A 19605-nucleotide genomic window follows, 5' to 3' on the forward strand; every position below is an offset into this window, starting at 1 on the left:
CTGCTGGGGGAGGCCCCACATCCTTGGGCTTTTTGATTCAGTGCATCTGGCCATGCACATCATACACACGTATTCACATGCGTGCACACTCTATCACACCCCTCCAAGCCATCCTCCATTTGCCCACCAAAAGGTGACAGGATTGAAATGCTTCTGGGATCCACAGTCCCTGTAGGATAAAGCTAAAAGTCCTCAGCATGGAAGAGAAAGACCTTCATAACTCTGCAGTCTCATATCACAAACTTTATAACTAGGTGTTCAGGCCCTGGCCATGCCGCTGTCTCCCTGGCCCCAACTCCCCTACTACATCGTGTAACCTCACATATCTGCTCCTTGGCCCATGGGGCTTTGTCTGCCTGGAATGCCCTTTCCCTCCCCTTGCTCACTTGGCAAACCCCTATTCACCCTTTAAAACTTGCTCTAGAATGACCTTCCTTAGCAAAGCTTGTCCTCGTCTCCCATCACCCCTCCTCGTGCATACTTCTCTCCATGCCTGGGACACCGGATGTAGCCACTGACTTATGGGACTCTCCCCGACAGAAGGTAAATTTCTCGAGAACAAGGACTGTGTCTCAGTGACTCTTGTACCCCAGATCCTAGGACTGTACACGGACACAGACTGTCTGCAGAAGATGTCTGTGAAGCTGACCACTTGCATTTTATTAAGTCTTCTGATTGTGACCCCCTCAACAGTGTTTTGGGAACCAGGGTCTCCTAGAGCTAAATTAGCTGCCAGAAAAGAACTGTCCAGCATAGACTGGAGGACTGGCATCTCCTTGTAAATTCCCAACTTTTCATGAACTCCACACCAGACTGTGGAAGGACAGGTATAAAGATGGGCTTCTCAAACTTGCCCAGCAATGTCATTTTCATGAAGTTATAGACTCAGAATTGAAAGGAATCCTAGAAGCCATTGCAAACTTCAACCAGGGCAGAGCATCTCAACATGGCAACCCTGACCACTGCTCATCCAGATTCAGTGGGACTCACCACAGCATGAGGGAGCCTATCCTATTCTCAACTGGTTGTTAGAAAATGCTTCCTCATTTTACCCATATAATCCCAGCATTCCCTGTGCTCTTGTCTCAATAATGTCTCATTCTAATTAAACAGTCTAACAACCAAGAATAGGTGAAGATGCAATTCAAAAATGTCCTGGAATTTCTCAAATATTATTAAAAGGCAATCAAATAATAAACTACAGACAACTTCTCACAATGCTCTTTCCCCATATTTCTCTTTTGACCTTCCACTCAGTTGCAGAGATCCCCAAAACTTTCCCTCTTTTAACCACTTCCAATCAAGCCTGCAAGCAGACAGCAGTCTCTTTCCACAGGGCTCCACCACCACTTGCTCTCTGATTGTACAACTCTTGTGGATAATCTTAGCCTTTCTAGCTTTTTAAATTTTCTGTTATTTTCTCCCTTACCTCACTCCCCAGATTCTGCACTACAAAAGAAGGCCCAGGAGCTTCCTTGGTATTGAAAACCTATTTTTTATTCTTTTATTATACGTTGGTGGAAACAGAAGCACCCACATGACAGGAAGCCATCACACTTTCCCTACATCTTTTCTTCTCCAGTCTACACAGCCCCCATTTCTTCATCTGACCCTCAAATGGCACAGTTCCCAGAGCTTCACCATTTTTATATTATTCTTGGATAATTCCCATTGTTTTTAAAAAGAGGTGCGCATAACTGAACACAATAATTCAAGCGTGGTTTCACAACACAGAGCACGGTAAAACTTTCCATGAGGAAGAAACTTTACTAATGAAGCTGAAGAATGCGTTACTCTTACAACATTTTCTACAAAATGAAAGTACAGCCCACTTCAAAACTGGACACACTTCCAGAGGTGGCCACTACACCCCGTGGGTGAGGTGTGATGTAAGTGGCATGAGGATGGATGTGTGCCTTAGCACGTCAAGCCGGGGCTGCGCACTCACAGGCAAGCCCCTGAACGGTGTGATTTGAGGGGCTCTGAGGGCATCCCCACCTCTCCCACCAAATATGTCCCACCACCAGCACACATAACATGTTACTCAAAGGCATTAAAAGCAGTTGCTAAGACGCAGCTGTGTCACCAGGAAGATGATACCCTCAGAACTTGTTATTAATCAGTGTCTTAGCTCGAGTTGAGACTTTATTGCCTACCGCTAAAGGAAGTACGGAAAGGCGTGGATTTGCCGCAGTGTAAGGTGCTGTACGTCCAGGGGGAGCATGAGGTGGGGGGGGGGGCGTAATGAGAAGAAATAAAGGATACATCTAAAGGGAATGGCAGGAGCCTCGTAAGGGGACGGCACAGCCCACAGGCAGCACTCAGTGGCCAGGTTCGTAGCTCGCAACGAGAAGCCGCCCGAGGAGGAGCCCTACTTGGCTCGGCCTCCAGCGAAGCGCACGGCGAGGGTGCCCTCTAGCGGCAGGAACAAGCGCTCACCGCCCCTCACGTCTGCGTAGAGCCGCACGGATTTCAGTGTTCCGTTAGGCTCCACACTCGTTCATTCAACAAATATTGGTTGGATTCCCATTATGTGCTGAACACCACGACAGACACTAGGGAGACGTGTGGCTAAGACATGATCGCTCTCTCAAGAGAGTTTCAGCTTGGTTGAGGAAGTCCCACCAGCCGTGGTGTGTGTGTCAAGGATGGTGGGCGTGCAGAAGCAGAAGTGGTGGGTCAGGAAGGTCTTCCCAAGAGAGGTGACCCTCCAGCCGAGATGTTTGCCGGACAGATAAGTGGGAGACAGGCCTTCCAGACAGAATAGCACAAACTTGAAGTGTTCTCGCCCCATCTGGGAGAGAGAGGGAAGATGGGGTCATGGCCGGAGAGCTAGCTGGAGGGGAGTAAATTGGGTCAGATCATGGAGGGTTTGGCCTCCATCCTGAAGGTGAAAGAAGCCACGGAGGCACAAATCTGTTTTACAGATTTAGAAGGATTTCTCTGGCAAAGGGAACAGAAGCTGAATTGCAAACAAAAACCTGAGGGTCTAAATTGAGGATCAAGATGGCAAGGAGGAAGAGATGTGAAGGCAAGAGGGTCTCCAGGCCCGGGTTACAGACTGGGTGTGGAGACTGAAGGAAATAGGGGAATCTAGACTAATTCCCAGCCTCAGGCTTGAGAGGCTAACTTGATAGTGATGTCATTCATCAAACCAGAAATTAAGAGAAGGCGCTGATGAGGAAGAAAGATAGTGAGCTCAATTCTGAGCATGTAGGATTGGATGTGCCTGAGGGACAACCGAGAGGAAATTCTGGGAGGTGACTGTCAGCTGACTGTTTAGTCTGGAGCTCTGGGAACTAATGTGGGGTTATGAGCAATCTATGGCATTGGAAGAGAAAATGTCTTCTAAGGTGAGCACTCAGTATGAAGAGAGGAGAAAGCTGAGGGCAGGCCCTTGGGGAAAGCTAATTTGTAAGGGGCAGGCAGAAGAACAGCTGCCCCCCACAGAGACTAAGAGGAAAGATTGAGGTGGAAGGAGAACCAGAAACGAACTGAAGCCATGGAAGAGAGCTTCAAGAAGGGTGTGGTCAACCTCCTCCCATGAGTACCAAGACTACAAGTCTTGCAGTAAGTTGAAGAGTATGTGGAGCTGAGAAAAGGAGTGTGGTTTTACAGACACTCGGCTTCATGGCCTCTTCGATGTGGATTCTGAAAATATCAGTCTTTCTTTCTACCACTCAGCATCCAGGACTACCCAGGTAAAAAATTTCTTGGGGAATGCAAACCCTTGGTTTGACAACACCCATCACAGGACTGTGATAAGAATTCAATAAATTCATTTATGGAGAGCACCTAGAAATTGCCCAGCACACAGTAGACACTCAAAGCTAGCTTCCTCCTGTACTGTGATAACATAACTAGGAAAGTAAATCCAACAGGATACAGACCTATGTTAGGTCAGCTGGTGTCTAGGCTGACTGGGTCATGGCTCCCACCACTGAACTGGGTAACCGAGAGTGGGCTCAGGTCAAGTGGACATAATCTCCACCAAGTGGGCATTGTGGTGCCTCATGTGTTCAGCGAGGGGGTCAGAAATTGGATCCTGAGATTTAGATCCATTCTGACCTCAATGACCCATCACAACAGTGGTATGAGGTAGCTATTACCATTATTCCCTGTTTACAGATGAGGACATTGGGCTTATAAAGAGTATGTAATTCTCCCAGTGCCACACATTCTTTCCTAGGAAACAGTGTCTGTTTTTAAACTGAGTCATCTCCTATGTTCCATCTGAAGATTTAGGAGGACCAGAGAGGAACAGGTACACCCACACCCATTAACTGCACTGGACACCCTGAGCCAAAGCCCAATTTTTTCTCAGCTCTGCAGCTAGTTCATTATCTCGTGTTTATGAAGCTCCTCTCACTGCTCAAGGCCTCAGTTTCTCCATCTGGAAATGGGATGAAATAGCCCTGTGCCTCTCCCCTCCCTCTAAGGAGTGGCCGTGCTGAGATCATATCTGATTGTTGGCTTGGGCAGAGGGAAGCCCAGCCCTCCTCCTCACCTCAAGGGGACGTGCACATTCAAAAGTCCAGACCAACAGCACGGCGCCTGCCTGATCACATCACTCATGCCTGAGGCCTAGGACAAATGGGAACTTGGGGGTTTCGACAACGGTTCTCCAAAATGAGCAGCAAGTAAATAAAAGCTCAATTCCAATGATAAACCTTCAAAAGGAAAGGTGCCAGGTCAACTGGCCAAGGCTCAACTAAACTCTGGTGAGGTCTGCCCATCACCGTGTGAATCTCAGGACCTGAGTTCTTTACTCTGCCATCATCCCTAACCTTATCCCTTCCTCTGATTTTAATCTGGTCCCAAGTCCGAGTTCTGAACCCAAACAAAGAAGGTGGGGCATCTTTATTGGATATAGTGTAAAGAAATCTCTTTATGGGGTTCCTCTAACATCTCACACCTACGGCTTATCAATTTCATATATTCTTCAACTCTCCCACCAAGTCCTCCTTTCCTTTCACCCCCTCTCACTGTCCCTTGCCCTCTTCCTACCCTAGCATCTACACACACACACACGAACACACGTATGCATGCACACACATACATGTGCACACACATGCATACACACCTCTAGACATTCCAACCTGTGGAAAGGAGTGAGCCATCCTGAGGCTATCTCAGCACCTCAGCCTGCAGAAGTGACACTCATGTGCCTGGAATGCTCCCTGGCCACCTCTTCACTGAGCCCATCCCTTCCTCCAGTCTACCTGCTCCTGAGAACCCACTTCCTCTGGAAGGTCTTCTTACATTAATCACATAAGAGCAGTTCCCCTGCTCCACCCTGCCTCAATCTGTATCTTAAAGCTGTTCCCACAAGCTACTTTCTTACCTCAATTATTCACTCACTGCTTTTCCTAACCTCCAAAGTACTCTTAACCTTTATGTGTAATTGATGTTTATTCTCTACTGGCAAGTTATGTAACTTCCTGATGCCTTCCCATGGTCCTGTGTGTGTCCATGCTTATCTGTCAGCATCGCGGGGAGGGTGAGTTCTCTGTGCAGCACCAGATAGGCATAATAAGGAATTTGTGAAGATGAAAACAGTGATGATCACATTCGACAATTATTTATTGAGCTCCTCCTATTTGCTCATCGGTGTGCTTATTTTGTGGGGATTGGGGTTGGGGTGTGAGAAAACCATGAAAAACTATAAAGCACAGGCCTTACAAGAAGAAAATAATATCAGTTCCTCACTTAGCACCATAATTCAGAGTTCAAAAGCTTTCTCAAACATTGGCATTTGATCCCTGTCCCTTTAAGATAGCCTGGTGAGATATCATTGTTCCCACTTTACAGTTCAGAGACGTTCGTGCCTTGCCAAAGGTCACACAGCACAGAGTGCCAGAACAGGGAATCCTGACCCCGGATCCAGGGTTCAGGGAAGCAAAGGAAACAATAAACCCCCAAACACAAACCTCTAAGGGCAATAGACAAAATTGTAGGTGATGAGTACCAAAAGGATATGTACAGATGACACACGTTGAAGGTATCTGAAGAATTAACATGAGGGAGAGTTGGCCACAGTGGAGGGTCTCGGGGCGGACAAGACAAACACCGCCTAGAAATGGCCTCCAGGGACAGCACTGAGTTGCTTCCCATCAGGCCACATGTCCTCCGCTCTGGGACAGCATCACGCTGCCCACGTCGGATGCAGAGAACAGCATTAGCATCCTCCAATAAATCATTTTCTGGGCACAAGTATTAGGAAATAGTTTGACTTTAAATGACATCTACATCCTGAAGGAAACTAAAATTGGCAGCTTCTATTGCCATGACCCATTAGTTCTTCCAACTGGACTCCCCAGGACGGGACGCTTGGCTTCCCTTGCTGGTCCAGCCCACATCCCACCGCTTGGCACTCCCCACAGCCTGGCCGCTCCACACTCACAGAACTTCCATCTCGAAACTGAGCCTGCAAGTCCATTTAAATTAAGATACACGTGTGTGCACACATGAGTATGTGTGTATGTGCACCCGTGGCCATTCCACCGATCCTCATTCTCCAGGTGTCTAAGATGTTATCTAGGCTAATGTATCTTTCGTTTGCATGAGCCTAAGGCTGACCAATGTTTCCTCCGGTCGTGGGGATTTCTGGACAGAGCCATGGACACAGGGACCCAGGGAGGCCAAGCAGCCTGGCATCGGGGGTGGGCGCAGCACCTGGAGGTTGGTTCTGGATCTGCAGCAGCCCTGGGGCCCTCAACAGCAGAGTCTATACATCTCCCATCTAACTTTCCACCATTAACATGGCTTCACTTCCTTCTGTGCCTTCCTCTCGTTCCTCTCTGAGCTCTCTGATTCCCGAAGCTGAGCTTTTCCCCACCTCACGGCTCCTGCTCGTCAGAGCACCTGCTTCTCCTGAATGCAGGCTCGCATTCAGCCAGCCTGGCCGCCCTCCCCTCGCATGTCGTGAATCTGCAGCTTCAGCTCCCGTGGCTATTTCATTCTCTCGGTGTTTTCTGGTTCAGAACAGTTAGAGGGGCATCTCACTTGGCCTGGCTCACCATTTCAAACAACCAAGTCACTGGCAGGCCCGTGGGTTAGTTGCACTTAGGGCAGATGCCCCGTCCAATCAGGAGCCAGGCTGGCACACAACTGAAAGCTTTGAATCGCTCACGCTCACCTCGCCTTTCCCCCAAACAGGTGACCAGAAGCCAGGCCCTTGGTATCTCACACCCGGGACTCCCAGTAGCCCCTCAGCCGAATCCCTGCTTCCCACACTGAGCCAGGATTTAAACCCTGGTTTTGCCAAGAATGTTTTTCTTTATAAATCTTTATTCTCTGGTGCTTCTGTTTGTCTCTTTCCATTGTTTGGTTGACTCATCAACCGACTGCAAAATCCTCAAGGCCGGGGAGGACCTCACCTTTCCCGTGAATGACGAAACACTGAGTATAACATGCCACTCGCGCCAGAGGCGTGAATGAACCAACACATTAATTAATTTAGGGAGAAAAAAAGACTGACCTGCTGAACATCACTGTCTAAAGCAGTTAGCCTGCAGATCCCTGGACAAAGGGCCATGTTCCTCTGCGCTGTTCTGGCTTCAGGGCCCACAGCTCTGCTTCCCCAGGGCCTTCAGGCTGCAGGCAACTAACCCTCAGCTACCCCAGACACCCAGGCCTGGAGGGTCTGAGGAAAAGTCTCCCCTGTCTTTTAGATTATGCTGCTTAGAGCCCACATGGGAAATGAGCCATTTATTTGATTACTGGAACTCAAGCCAAGCCCAGAAAAAAGGGGGTCAAGAGCACATTAAAAAAAAAAGAATGTCTGGGAAGGGGTTGGAGGGTGGCAAAGAGAAGGCAATCCTAAGAAGTTCTTCAGTTCAATCCACAGCAGGGCCTGTGTTCTAGGCCTGGTCCTGTTGCTACCCTAGCTGTGTGTCCTTAGGCAGTCTAATCAACTGTGACCTTCACCTCGTTAGTCCTTCCTTCCTCCCAGGGTTACTGTGAAAGTCAAATGTAATCACAAATATAAGACAGGTGTCACTAGCATCGTCACCATCACGAGGCAGATAATTGTGCCCAGTGTGGCTCGGAGTCAGCCCCTCGGGGTTCTGCCATCCAGGACAGACACACTCACCCAGACATACGTGCCGGAAACACAGACAGTGGGGAAGAATCAAAACAAGATGCAGAACACTCGTGTGTGTATATAATCATGTAACAAATGAAGCTAAGCGGTTGTTTATTTTTAAATGCAGGATTGTTTACAGTGTGGAGCCCATAACCTAAGCACATGATTGACTCGAAATGAAGAGAAGAGAATAATAGGAAACTGCCATCCCAGTTCCAGGTTGTTTCATTTCTTCCTCACAGCAGCCTTGATATTATTACCTCCTTTTCTGCAGAGAAGGAAACCAAGTATGTATGGGAACTGGGACTTGAACTCCAAAGCTGATACTTGTTCACTCCAAATGGCTTCCCCCTTGAACCTCAGGTTAGGAAGCTTAGAGATGATCCAGGCCGGCCACCCTTCAGAGCAGTCATGGAAACCACAGCTGGTTTCTCTGGTGGTGGGCAGCTCGCTGGGTCCCGGAGCTGGGACCATCAGACAGATGGCTGACCACTAGTGCTGCGGAGGGACAACATCCGCTCCTAGAGAATCTTCCGTGACAGCTTCACAGAAAGGGACACACGTCAGTGCCCAGAGAAACCTTAACAACCTAACTGATTTTCACAATTGTCATTCAACTGCCAGGCAGCATGTCCTGTTTTATGAATGTAAAGAACAGAACATCAGTGACATCAATGCTTAAACAAAAGGTACATGGGAAAGGACTAGTGAGCTGGCACTGCAGGACCTAATAGTCTCATGAAAAGCCAAAGGAAGGCTGTTGACTTGTGAATCGGTTTCCATGTCAGGGCCTTGGCAGGATGGAACCACCCACACTCATGGACTGGACTTCTGGACCTTCAGAGATCCTAGAGCCCAAGCCCTTGATCTTCTCCCCATGAAATCAGGGGTCCTGGGGTCAGAATGGGCGCCTCGTGGAGAGGAAGGCATAAAGTGGGAGTCCAAGAGGATGGTGGAAAAGCCAAAGAAGCTGGTAAGGTGTAGCGGGTAGCAAGCACTTCATGCCAGGCCGAAGGACTCTCAATCCAGATGTGGCCCTGTGTCTGTATGTTCCTGCTGTATATAATCAGTAAATCCATTCTTATGGAGTTGGCTTATTTTTGCTCGGTGGACCAGCACCTCATGCTTTTCAAACGTGGAAAATAGGGAGGAGATATGGGGATATATGTATATGTATATGTATATGGGGATATATGTATATATATAGCTATATATATCACTTTGTTATAAAGCAGAAACTAACACCATTGTAAAGCAATTTTACTCCAATAAAGATGTTAAAAAAAAAAAACATGTGGAAAATAATGAAAATGGCTTTACTAACTGGGGTGACTTTTCATCACAGCTTCCCCTGAGAAGACAGGAAACAAGTGGGGACCCATTCAGGACCAAGCTGCAAGACAGTCATCCCCTCCGAGAACCTGGCAGGCCCGCTCAGGCCCCCAGCCTGCTCCTCTCCAGTGACCCAGGCAGAGGAACTTTCCATCAAACAAGGCCTGACTCAATCTCTCCCAAGCAAACCAGACACCAGCCACCAAACTGCCAGCACAAGAGTTTCCATATTGAGAGGCTTCCAGGAAAGCCCCATAAAACCTTTACTGTAAATTCAATAAACTGGATTTCCAACATGGTGGCCGGGCTTAGGAAGCCTGGAGCCACACTGCCGCCTTCCACCCCCTCTGCCATCCGCGCACACACAGAAGTAGGCATTCCAGCCCAGACAGAAAGGCAGCCCCACCCTCAGCCCCATGCCAGTCCTCCCATTCCCAGGGAGCTTCTACATGCTCTCCCCACACCACCAGCACCACTGGACCAGCTCAGGCCAGGACGCAGAGGAACCTTGTCCACAGAACCTCCAGACGAACGATGCTTAGCCGACCACAGGGTGTGAAAAACAAGCCCTCCAAGGCCCTTGAGCACCCCAGGGACTTCAGGGACTCAGCTCCTTGACACTTGTCGGAGCCCATCACCTGCCTTTCTGTGCCCCATACCATTAGTCCCATCAAGGGCACCCAGCTACTAAGACCACAAAAAGGAAATACACACACACCCCAACATGCAGTCTAGATCCAGAAGACATGTGACTCAGGGTGATGGAGTCACAGCATTTCTCCCTTTCTTGGTCAAAACCTCAGCCCCTCACCCTGATCCTCGGCTGAATGCCTCACACCCCGCCCCCAGCACTGAGACACATGGATTTCTCCCACACCTTTCACTTTCTTACCCAAGCCCCAGCCTCACTCTGGAGTCCCAGGGCTGAGTCATTCAGGGCATCAAACACGCATCTGTGTGCAACCTGGCCTGGGCTCTGTGTCAAGATACAGAGGCAAAAGCAGGCCTTGAGCTTTCAGTCCGCACTTGCCCGCTGCTCCAGGGCAAGGTGGGTATGAGCAAAGGTCACGGCAGAGTCTGTGCTGGGAAACGTGGCTGAGTGGACCAGGACGAAGACCCTTGGCAGGGCCTAGGAAGTTTGTGTTTCATCAGAAAGTACAGCGAGCACCTCAAAACTTTGGAATGGGAAGGGACTTAGAGGCTACCCAACTGCACACTTGCATTGTGCAGGTGAGGAAACTGAGGCACAGGGAGGTGAAGTACCTTGCCCAAGGTCACACATTCATTCTTTCACACAATCAGTAAGCCAACTACAGGTCAGGTGCAATGCCACAGAAGGTCAGCCTCCTGACTACAGAGCACTCACTCCCCAGCACTTCCTGCTTCTGAAATAACAACAGCAGGGGCCCACAGAGCGTCTAGGACACAAGGTTATGAGGCACGTCATGGTCTAGCGTGAGGACACTGGATTCACAGAAAACTGAGGTCTATGTGGCCCTAGGAAGATGGCCTCCCTTAACTTTATCTCTTCTTTGGTGCAATACGTCCAGTAATATCCATATCTATTCCCCACTTCCTCATTTGCTGCAGTGTCAAATGAGATCATATGTAAAACTGTGAATCCCTATATAAGGGAGGAAGTGAGGAAGAGATAACAGAGAGTTAGGTTAGCACTGGGAAGCTTGGGCAACCCCAGCGTCCATGAGGAAACTGATGCGAGTTCCAGGTCCCCACTGAGCACCTGGGTGATTCTCCACAGGCAGGTATCCTGCCTGGCCCACCCGCTGAACCACTGCCGTCTGAGGCAGTTTCTCAGGAAGCCAAGACTTCCCAGCATGATCCACAACCCTGACTCCTTCCTAGAGCGGGCTAGGGTTTCACATTCCTTCCTGCCTCTTCGCAGGAGGACCTCGGAATCTTCTCTGCAAGACTGTCTAGAACACTTCCCGCCCCCTCTCAGACACTTGGACTGTGGATATTTTCCACATTTTTTTTAAACTGTTTTTTTGGGAAACTATTTTCCTCCAGCCCTGGACCAAGGACAAACCAATCAGAGCTTGCAGTTGTGAGTCCAGAGTGCAGCCAGACATTTGCGGGGCACCAGCACTGCCTGTACTTTTCCATGAATGGAGGGAGGGGACCGCAGCAGGGTCGGCTTCCCCGGGAACGCTGCCTGGTGGCCTGGCATCCTGGGGATTTTCCCAGTTGGCTTTGGGGAAGTTACTCCAACCTGATCCAGTCCAGCTGTGGCAGAGGCCCTGATGGGTGTGAGCATTCAGACTTTCATCCCTGATATTTATTTATTTTTATTTTTGGCTGCTTTGGGTCTTTGTTGCTGCGTGCGGGCTTTCTCTAGTTGCGCCGAGCGGGGGCTACTCTTTGTTGCGGTGCGCGGGCTTCCTATTGCAGTGGCTTCTCTTTGTTGCCGAGCACGGGCTCTAGGCGCACAGGCTTCAGTAGTTGTGGCTCGCGGGCTCAGTAGTTGTGGCTCGCTCAGCCCTGATTTTTAAACAGGAGGCGGTCCTGATTCCCCCAAACCGGCTCCCTCTCCCTGCTGGATCTGCGTGGTAGTTCTTCAGCCTGGGTTATTATCTGCACGTCTTAAATACCCCAGGCTTTAGGGCTGGCTGGCCCCACCAGTAACCTGTGCTCATACCTCAGGCCAGCCCCAACCTAGCATGAGATGGAGAGTGAACTTCTGCCGCCAACAAGACAGACTGATGATAGAGGGTTTGGAGGGGACATAGGCTGTATGAAGAAGTGGTTAAACACATGGAATTTGGGGTCTGACATACTCAAGTTCAACTGGCTCTGCCACTTTCTAGCTGTTGTTACTTCTTTGGGTTTCAGTTTCCTCACCAGTGAAAGAGCTAATATGACTTGCCTCAGAGAACGGGAGGAGATAGGATGAATTTAAGCAATATATATAAAAAGTACTGATCACTGGGCCTGATACGGAATTGGTGATGTACTGCAATTGTGAACAAGAGGGGCAGGCTGAAGCATACGACATACCCACCCTCTCACGCCAGAATTATGATCTAGTGAAAGCAGAGGGGAAGGTGAGGATGAGGGAGGTACACAGAACAGCACAGAAGGACAATCTCTCCACTTTAGGAGCTGCACAGGATAGCTGGGGTTTTGTGGCCAAGGCCTGTGGGGAAGAAGAGGGGTAGTCTCTAGCCTGGCTCTTAGAGAACTCAAAGAAACTGGATTTTTCAGTGAGATCACATGTGGTTCAAAAGCAACCTTGCAATCTGACAACCTAAACCCATGCCCCAGACACGATCCATCTTGCTGCTGGGCTAATCCCCCTGGAACACAATGGGCTTCTTTCTTTCCATCCCCTTACCCCACTCCTCAGGTTCTCCTACCACTCCCGCCAATGCCCATTTCCTCCTGCAAAACCTTGGAACAAAACTACCCCTTGACACACCGTTTTTCCTAAGTGCTGGTTGGCAGAACAGTATGTGTAGGGTGATCATTCCAGTTATGCTAAAATATAAATATTTATCAATGATTGGAAAACTACATGCCAAGGTTACTATATTCCAAGGTTAACAGTGATTACCTATCGTCTGCAAGGGGTGGAATTAGAGGTCATTTTTATTTTTGACTTCATGCTTTTCTGTATTTTCCAAATGAACAATTTTAGGTTTTATAATCATAAAATATGGGACTTCCCTGGTGGCGCAGTGGTTAAGAATCTGCCTGCCAATGCAGGGGACACGGGTTGGAGCCCTGGGCCAGGAAGATCCCACATGCTGCGTAGCAACCAAGCCCGTGCACCACAACTGAGTGCACTCTACAGCCCGCGAGCCACAACTACTGAGCCTGCATGCTGCAACTACTGAAGCCCATGTGCCTAGAGCCCATGCTCCACCACAAGAGAAGCCACTACAATGAGAAGCCCACACACCACAACGAAGAGTAGCCCCCGCTCACTGCAACTAGAGAAAGCCCGCGCAGCAATGAAGACCCAACGCAGCCAAAAATAAAAATAATAAATTTATTTTAAAAAACTCATAAAATATAATTTTTTAAGAAAACAAAGTTCATCACTTGCTTTTTTACGTTTGCATTAAATCATGCACTCTCCTGCTTAAATCTTTTTGATAGTTTCTCATGCACATAGAATAAAATTCAAACTCCTTTCCCATAGCCTACAAGGCTAGACATGACCCAGACCCTCCACATGCCTCCAGCCCCATCTCCTACCTATTCTTATCCTCACCCACCAACTCCAGCCTTGATGGCCTCCTCCTCAGTGAGAATCGCAGCTTCACCACTTACTAGTTGTGTGATCTTAGGCAGCTTACTTAACCTCTCTATGCCCTAGTTTCCAACTCTGAAAGAAAAAAAAAAAGACAATAGTATCGGTATCTAACGGTATCTAATAGTATCTGTACTTTATTTCGTGTTATTGTCAAATAATGTTCCATTGTGTGCATAGATCTCATTTTATTTATCCACTCATCAGTTCATGGACATTTGGGTTGTTCCCATTTTGGGGGCTATTATGAATAGTACTGCTATATATATTTAACATATACTTATATATAACATTCATGTATAAGTTTTTGTGTAGACATATATTTTCAGTTTTCTTGGGTATATATCCAGGAGTGGAATTGCTTGGTCATACGATAACTCTATGTTTAACTTTTTGAGAAATCACCAAACTGTTTTCCAAAATGGCTGCACCACTTTACACTCCCACTAACAATGTATGAGGGTTCCAGTTTCTGCACATCCTTGTCAACACTTGCTTTGTCTGTCTTTTTAAAAAGCCATTCTAGGGCTTCCCTGCTGGCGCAGTGGTTGAGAATCTGCCTGCCAGTGCAGGGGACACGGGTTCGAGCCCTGGTCTGGGGGGGTCCCACATGCCGCGGAGCAGCTGGGCCCGTGCGCCACAACTACTGAGCCTGCGCGTCTGGAGCCTGTGCTCCGCAACAAGAGAGGCCGCGATAGTGAGAGGCCCGCGCACCGCGATGAAGAGTGGCGCCCGCTTGCCGCAACTAGAGAGAGCCCTCGCACAGAAACGAAGACCCAACACAGCCAAAAATAAATAAATAAATAAATAAATTAAAAAATAGAGCAATAAAGTCATCAATTAAAAAAAAAAAAAAAAAAAAAAAAAAGAAAAAAAGGCCCGCCCCTCCCGGGATCGGTTACTCGTTTAAAAAAAAAAAAAAAAAAAAAAAAAGCCATTCTAGTGGGCATGAAATGCTGTTTCATTGTACTTGGATTTTCATTTCCCTAATGACTAATGATTTTGAGCATCTTTTCATGTGCTTTTCGTCCATTTGCATATCTTCTTGGAAGAAACATGTATTCAAATACTTCTACCATTTTCTTGCCTAACTGCTCTGCTAGAGCCTCCAGTACAATATTAAATACAGTGGAAAGAGTGGAGATCATTGTCTTCTTCTTGATCTTAGGGAAAATGCTTTCAGTCTTTCACTGTAAGTGTCATCTTAGCTGTTTTTCATCATGAAAGGCTGTTCAGTTTTGTCAAATGCTTTTCTGCATCTATTAAGATAATCATGAGATCTTTGCCCTTTAGGCTATGAATATGGTATACTACATAGATTAATTTTCATATGTTGAATCAACCTTGAATTCCTGGGATAAATCCTACTTGGTCATGGTGTATAATCCTTTTTATATGTTTCTGGGTTTGGTTTGCCAGTATTTTGTTGAGGATATTTATATCTATATTCATAAGGGATCAATATCCTGCCTGTAGTTTTCTTTTCTAGTGATGTCTTTGTCTGGTTTTGGTATCAGGGTAATAATGGCCTTATAATCTGAGTTGAATGGTACTCCTTTCTCTTCTATTATTTTTAATAGTTTTTGAAGTAGTGGTATTAACTCTTTAAATATGTAGTAGAATTCACCAGTTAAGCCATCTGGGCTTGGGCTCTTTGTGAGACGTTTTTAAATCACTAATTCAATCACCTTACTTGTTACAGGTCTATTCAGATTTTCTATTTATTCTTGAGTCATTTTCAGTAGTCTGTGTCTTTCTAGGAATTTTTCCATTTCATCTAAGTTATTCAATTTATTTATACAGTCATTCACAGTATTCCCTTATAACACTTTTTATTTCTGTAAAGTCAATAGTGATGTCTCCTCTTTCATTCCTGATTTTAGAAATTTGTCTTCTTCACTCCCCCTACCCCGCCTTAGTTACTGATCTTTTCAAACAACCTACTTTTGGTTTCATTGGTTTTCTCTGTTTTTCTTCTATTCCCGATTTTATTTATTTCCACTTTAGTATTTATTATTTCCTTCCTTCTGCTAGCTTTGGGTTTAGATTGTTCTTCTTTTCCTAGTTTCTTTAGATGGAAGGTTATGTTATTGATTTGATATCTTAATTCTTTTTTAATATTAATTGTTTATAGCTAGAATGTCCCTTTAAGCACTTCTTTCACTGTAACCCATAAGTTTGAGTACATTGTGTTTTTATTTTCATTTATCTCAAAGAATTTTCTAATTTCTCTTGTGATTTCTTCTTTGACTCATTGGTTATTTATTAGTGTGCGTTAATTTCCATATATTTATAAATTTCCCAAATTTGCATCTATTATTGACTTCTAATTTAATTCCATTGTGGTCAGACAATAGATTTCGTATTATTTCACTCTTATTAAATTTATTAAGTATTGTTTTATGGTCTATCCTAGAGATGTACTATGTGCACTTGAGAAGAAAATGTATTCTGCTCTTGTCAGGTGGAGTGCTCTATAGATAGATATCTGTTAGGTCAAGTAGGTTTATAATCTTATACAAGTCTTCTGTTTCCTTGTCACTCTTCTGCCTAATTGTTATATGGTATTGAAGTTTCCAATTATTATTTGTTTTTTTTTAATAGATCTTTATTGGAGTATAATTGCTTCACTATATCGTGTTAGTTTCTGTTATACAACAAAGCAAATCAGCCATATGAATATACATGTCCCTATATCCCCTCCCTTTTGAGCCTCCCTCCCATCCTCCCTATCCCACCCCTCTAGGTCATAGCAAAGCACAGAGCCAATCTCCCTGTGCTATGCTGCTGCTTCCCACCAGCCAACTATTTTACATTCAGTAGTGTATATATGTTGATGTTACTCTCACTTCATCCCAGCTTCGCCCTCCCACTCCATGTCATCAAGTCCATTCACTGTCTACCTCTTTATTCCTACCCTGCAACTAGGTTCATCAGTACCATTTTTTTTTTTTTTAGATTCCATATATATGCGTTAGCATACGGTATTTGTTTTCCTCTTTCTGACTTACTTCACTCTGTATGACAGACTCTGGATCTATCCACCTCACTACAAATAACTCAACTTCGTTTCTTTTTATGGCTGAGTAATATTCCATTGTATATATGTGTCACATCTTCTTTATCCATTCATCTGTCAATGGACACTTAGGTTGCTTCCATGTCCTGGCTATTGTGTGGCAATGAACATTGTGGTGCATGTCTCTTTCTGAATTATAGTTTTCTCAGGGTATATGCCCAGCAGTGGGATTGCAGGGTCATATGGTAGTTCTATTTTTAGTTTTTTAAGGAACCTCCATACTGTTTTCCATAGTGGTTGTATCAATTTACATTGACACAGTGTAAGAGGGTTCCCTTTTCACCACATCCTTTCCAGCATTTATTGTTTCTAGCTTTTATGATAATGGCCATTCTGACCAGCGTGAGGTGATACCTCATTGTAGTTTTGATTTGCATTTCTCTAATAATTAGTGATGTTGAGCATCTTTTCATGTGCCTCTTGGCCACCTGTATGTCTTCCTTGGTGGAATGTCTATTTCAGTCTTCCACCCATTTCTTAACTGGATTGTTTGTTTTTTTGATATTGCGCTCCATGAGCTGTCTGTATATTTTGAAGATTAATCCTTTGTCTGTTGTTTCATTTGCAAATATTTTCTCCCATTCTGAGGGTTGTCTTTTTTTCTTGTTTATTGTTTCCTTTGCTGTGCAAAAGCTTTTAAGTTTAATCAAGTCCCATTTGTTTATTTTTGTTTTTATTTCTGTTACTCTAGGAGTTGGGTCAAAAAAGATCTTGCTGTGGTTTATGTCAAGGAGTGTTTTCTTATGTTTTCCTCTAAAAGTTTTAGAGTGTCTGGTCTTACATTTAAGTCTTTAATCCATTTGGAGTTTATTTTTGTGTATGGTGTTAGGGAGTGTTCTAATTTCATTCTTTTACATGTAGCTGTCCAGTTTTCCCAGCACCACTTATTGAAGAGGCTGTCTTTTCTCCATTGTATGTTCTTGCCTCCTCTGTCATAAATTAGGTGCCCATATGTGCGTGGGTTTATCTCTAGGCATTCTATCCTGTACCATTCATCTATATTTCTGTTTTTGTGCCAGTACCATACTGTCTTGATTACTGTAGCTTTGTGGTATAGTTTGAAGTCGGGGAACCTAATTCCTCCAACTCCGTTTTTCTTTCTCAAGATTGCTTTGGCTGTTCGGGGTCTTTTGTGTTTCCATACGAATTGTAAGATTTTTTGTTCTAATTCCGTGAAGAATGCCATTGGTAGTTTGATAGGGATTGCACTGAATCTGTAGATTGCTTTGTTTAGTGTAGTCATTTTCACAATATTGATTCTTCCAATCCAAGAAGATGGTATACTTCTCCATCTGTTTATGTCATCTTTGATATCTTTCATCAGTGTTTTACAGTTTGCTAAGCACAAGTCTTTTGCCTCCTTAAGCAGGTTTATTCCTAGATATTTTATTCTTTTTGTTGCAATGGTAAATGGGAGTGTTTCCATAATTTCCCTTTCTGATTTTTTTGTTGTTGGTGTATAGGAATGTCAGAGATTTCTGTGCATTAATTTTGTATCCTGCAACTTTACCAAATTCATCGATTAGTCCTAGTAGTTTTCTGGTGGCATCTTTAGGATTTTCTATGTATAGTATCATGTCATCGGCAAACAGTGACAGTTTTACTTCTTCTTTTACAATTTGTATTCCTTTTATTTCTTTTTCTTCTCTGATTGCTGTGGCTAGGACTTCCAAAACTATGTTGAATAAGAATGCCTAGATTGGACATCCTTCTCTTGTTCCTGATCCCAGTGGAAATGCTTTCAGTTTTTCACCACTGAGTATGATGCTTGCTGTGGGTCTGTCATATATGGCGTTCATAATGCTGAGGTAGGTTCCCTCTATGACCATTTTCTGGAGAGTTTTTATCATAAATCGGTGTTGAAATTTGTCAAAAGCTTTTTCTGCATCTATTGAGATGATCATATGGTTTTTATTCCTTAATTTGTTAATATGGTGTATCACAATGATTGATTTGCATATATTGAAGAATCCTTGCATCCCTGGGATAAATCCCACTTGATCATGGTGTATGATCCTTTTAATGCGCTGTTGGATTCTGCTTGCTAGTATTTTGTTCAGGATTTTTGCATCTATGTTCATCAGTGATATTGGTCTATAATTTTCTTTGTTTGTAGTATCTTTGTCTGGTTTTGGTATCAGGGTGATGGTGGCTTCGCAGAATGAATTTGGGAGTGTTTCTCCTCTCCCTCTTCAATATTTTGGAAGAGTTTGAGAAAGATGGGTGTTAGCTCTTCTCTAAATGTTTGATAGAATTCGCCTGTGGCCATCTGGTCCTGGACTTTTGTTTGTTGGAAGATTTTTAATTACGGTTTCAATTTCATTACTTGTGATAGGTCTGTTTATATTTTCCAGTTCTTCCTGGTTCAGTCTTGGAAAATTGTACCTTTCCAAGAATTTGACCATATCTTCATGGTCGTCCATTTTATTGGCATATAGTTGTTTGTAGTAGTCTCTTATAATCCTTTGTATTTCTGCAGTGTCAGTTGTGATTTCTTTTTCATTTCTAATTTTATTGATTTGCGTCCTCTCCCTTTTTTTCTTGATGAGTCTGGCTAAGGGTTTATCTATTTTGTTCATCTTCTCAAAGAACCAGCTTTTAGTTTTATTGATCTTTGCGATCATTTCATTTCTTTTTCATTTATTTCTGATCTGATCTTTATGATTTCTTTCCTTCTACTGACTTGGGGTTTTCTTTGTTCTTCTTTCTCTAGTTGTTTTAAGTGTAGGGTTAGATTGTTTATTGGAGATTTTTCTTGTTTCTTGAGGTGAGACTGAATTGCTATAAACTTCCCTCTTAGAACTGCCTTTGCTGCATCCCATAGATTTTGGG

The 19605-nt window shown here is 45.0% G+C and overlaps 1 long non-coding RNA gene across 1 annotated transcript in view; it reads right to left on the reverse strand.

Moving 5' to 3' along the window:
- Positions 1 to 19605, reverse strand: part of LOC309660174 — a 53746-nt gene that overhangs the window by 6168 nt on the left and 27973 nt on the right. Inside the window, exon 2 of the long non-coding RNA XR_014263235.1 lies at positions 13640 to 13769. This is a non-coding gene — a long non-coding RNA (uncharacterized lncRNA). The remainder of the gene's footprint in view (positions 1 to 13639; positions 13770 to 19605) is intronic.

This window comes from Balaenoptera physalus, assembly GCF_965194825.1.
Source record: "Balaenoptera physalus genome assembly, chromosome: 1".
In the NCBI taxonomy this organism is placed as follows: Eukaryota; Metazoa; Chordata; class Mammalia; order Artiodactyla; family Balaenopteridae; genus Balaenoptera; species Balaenoptera physalus.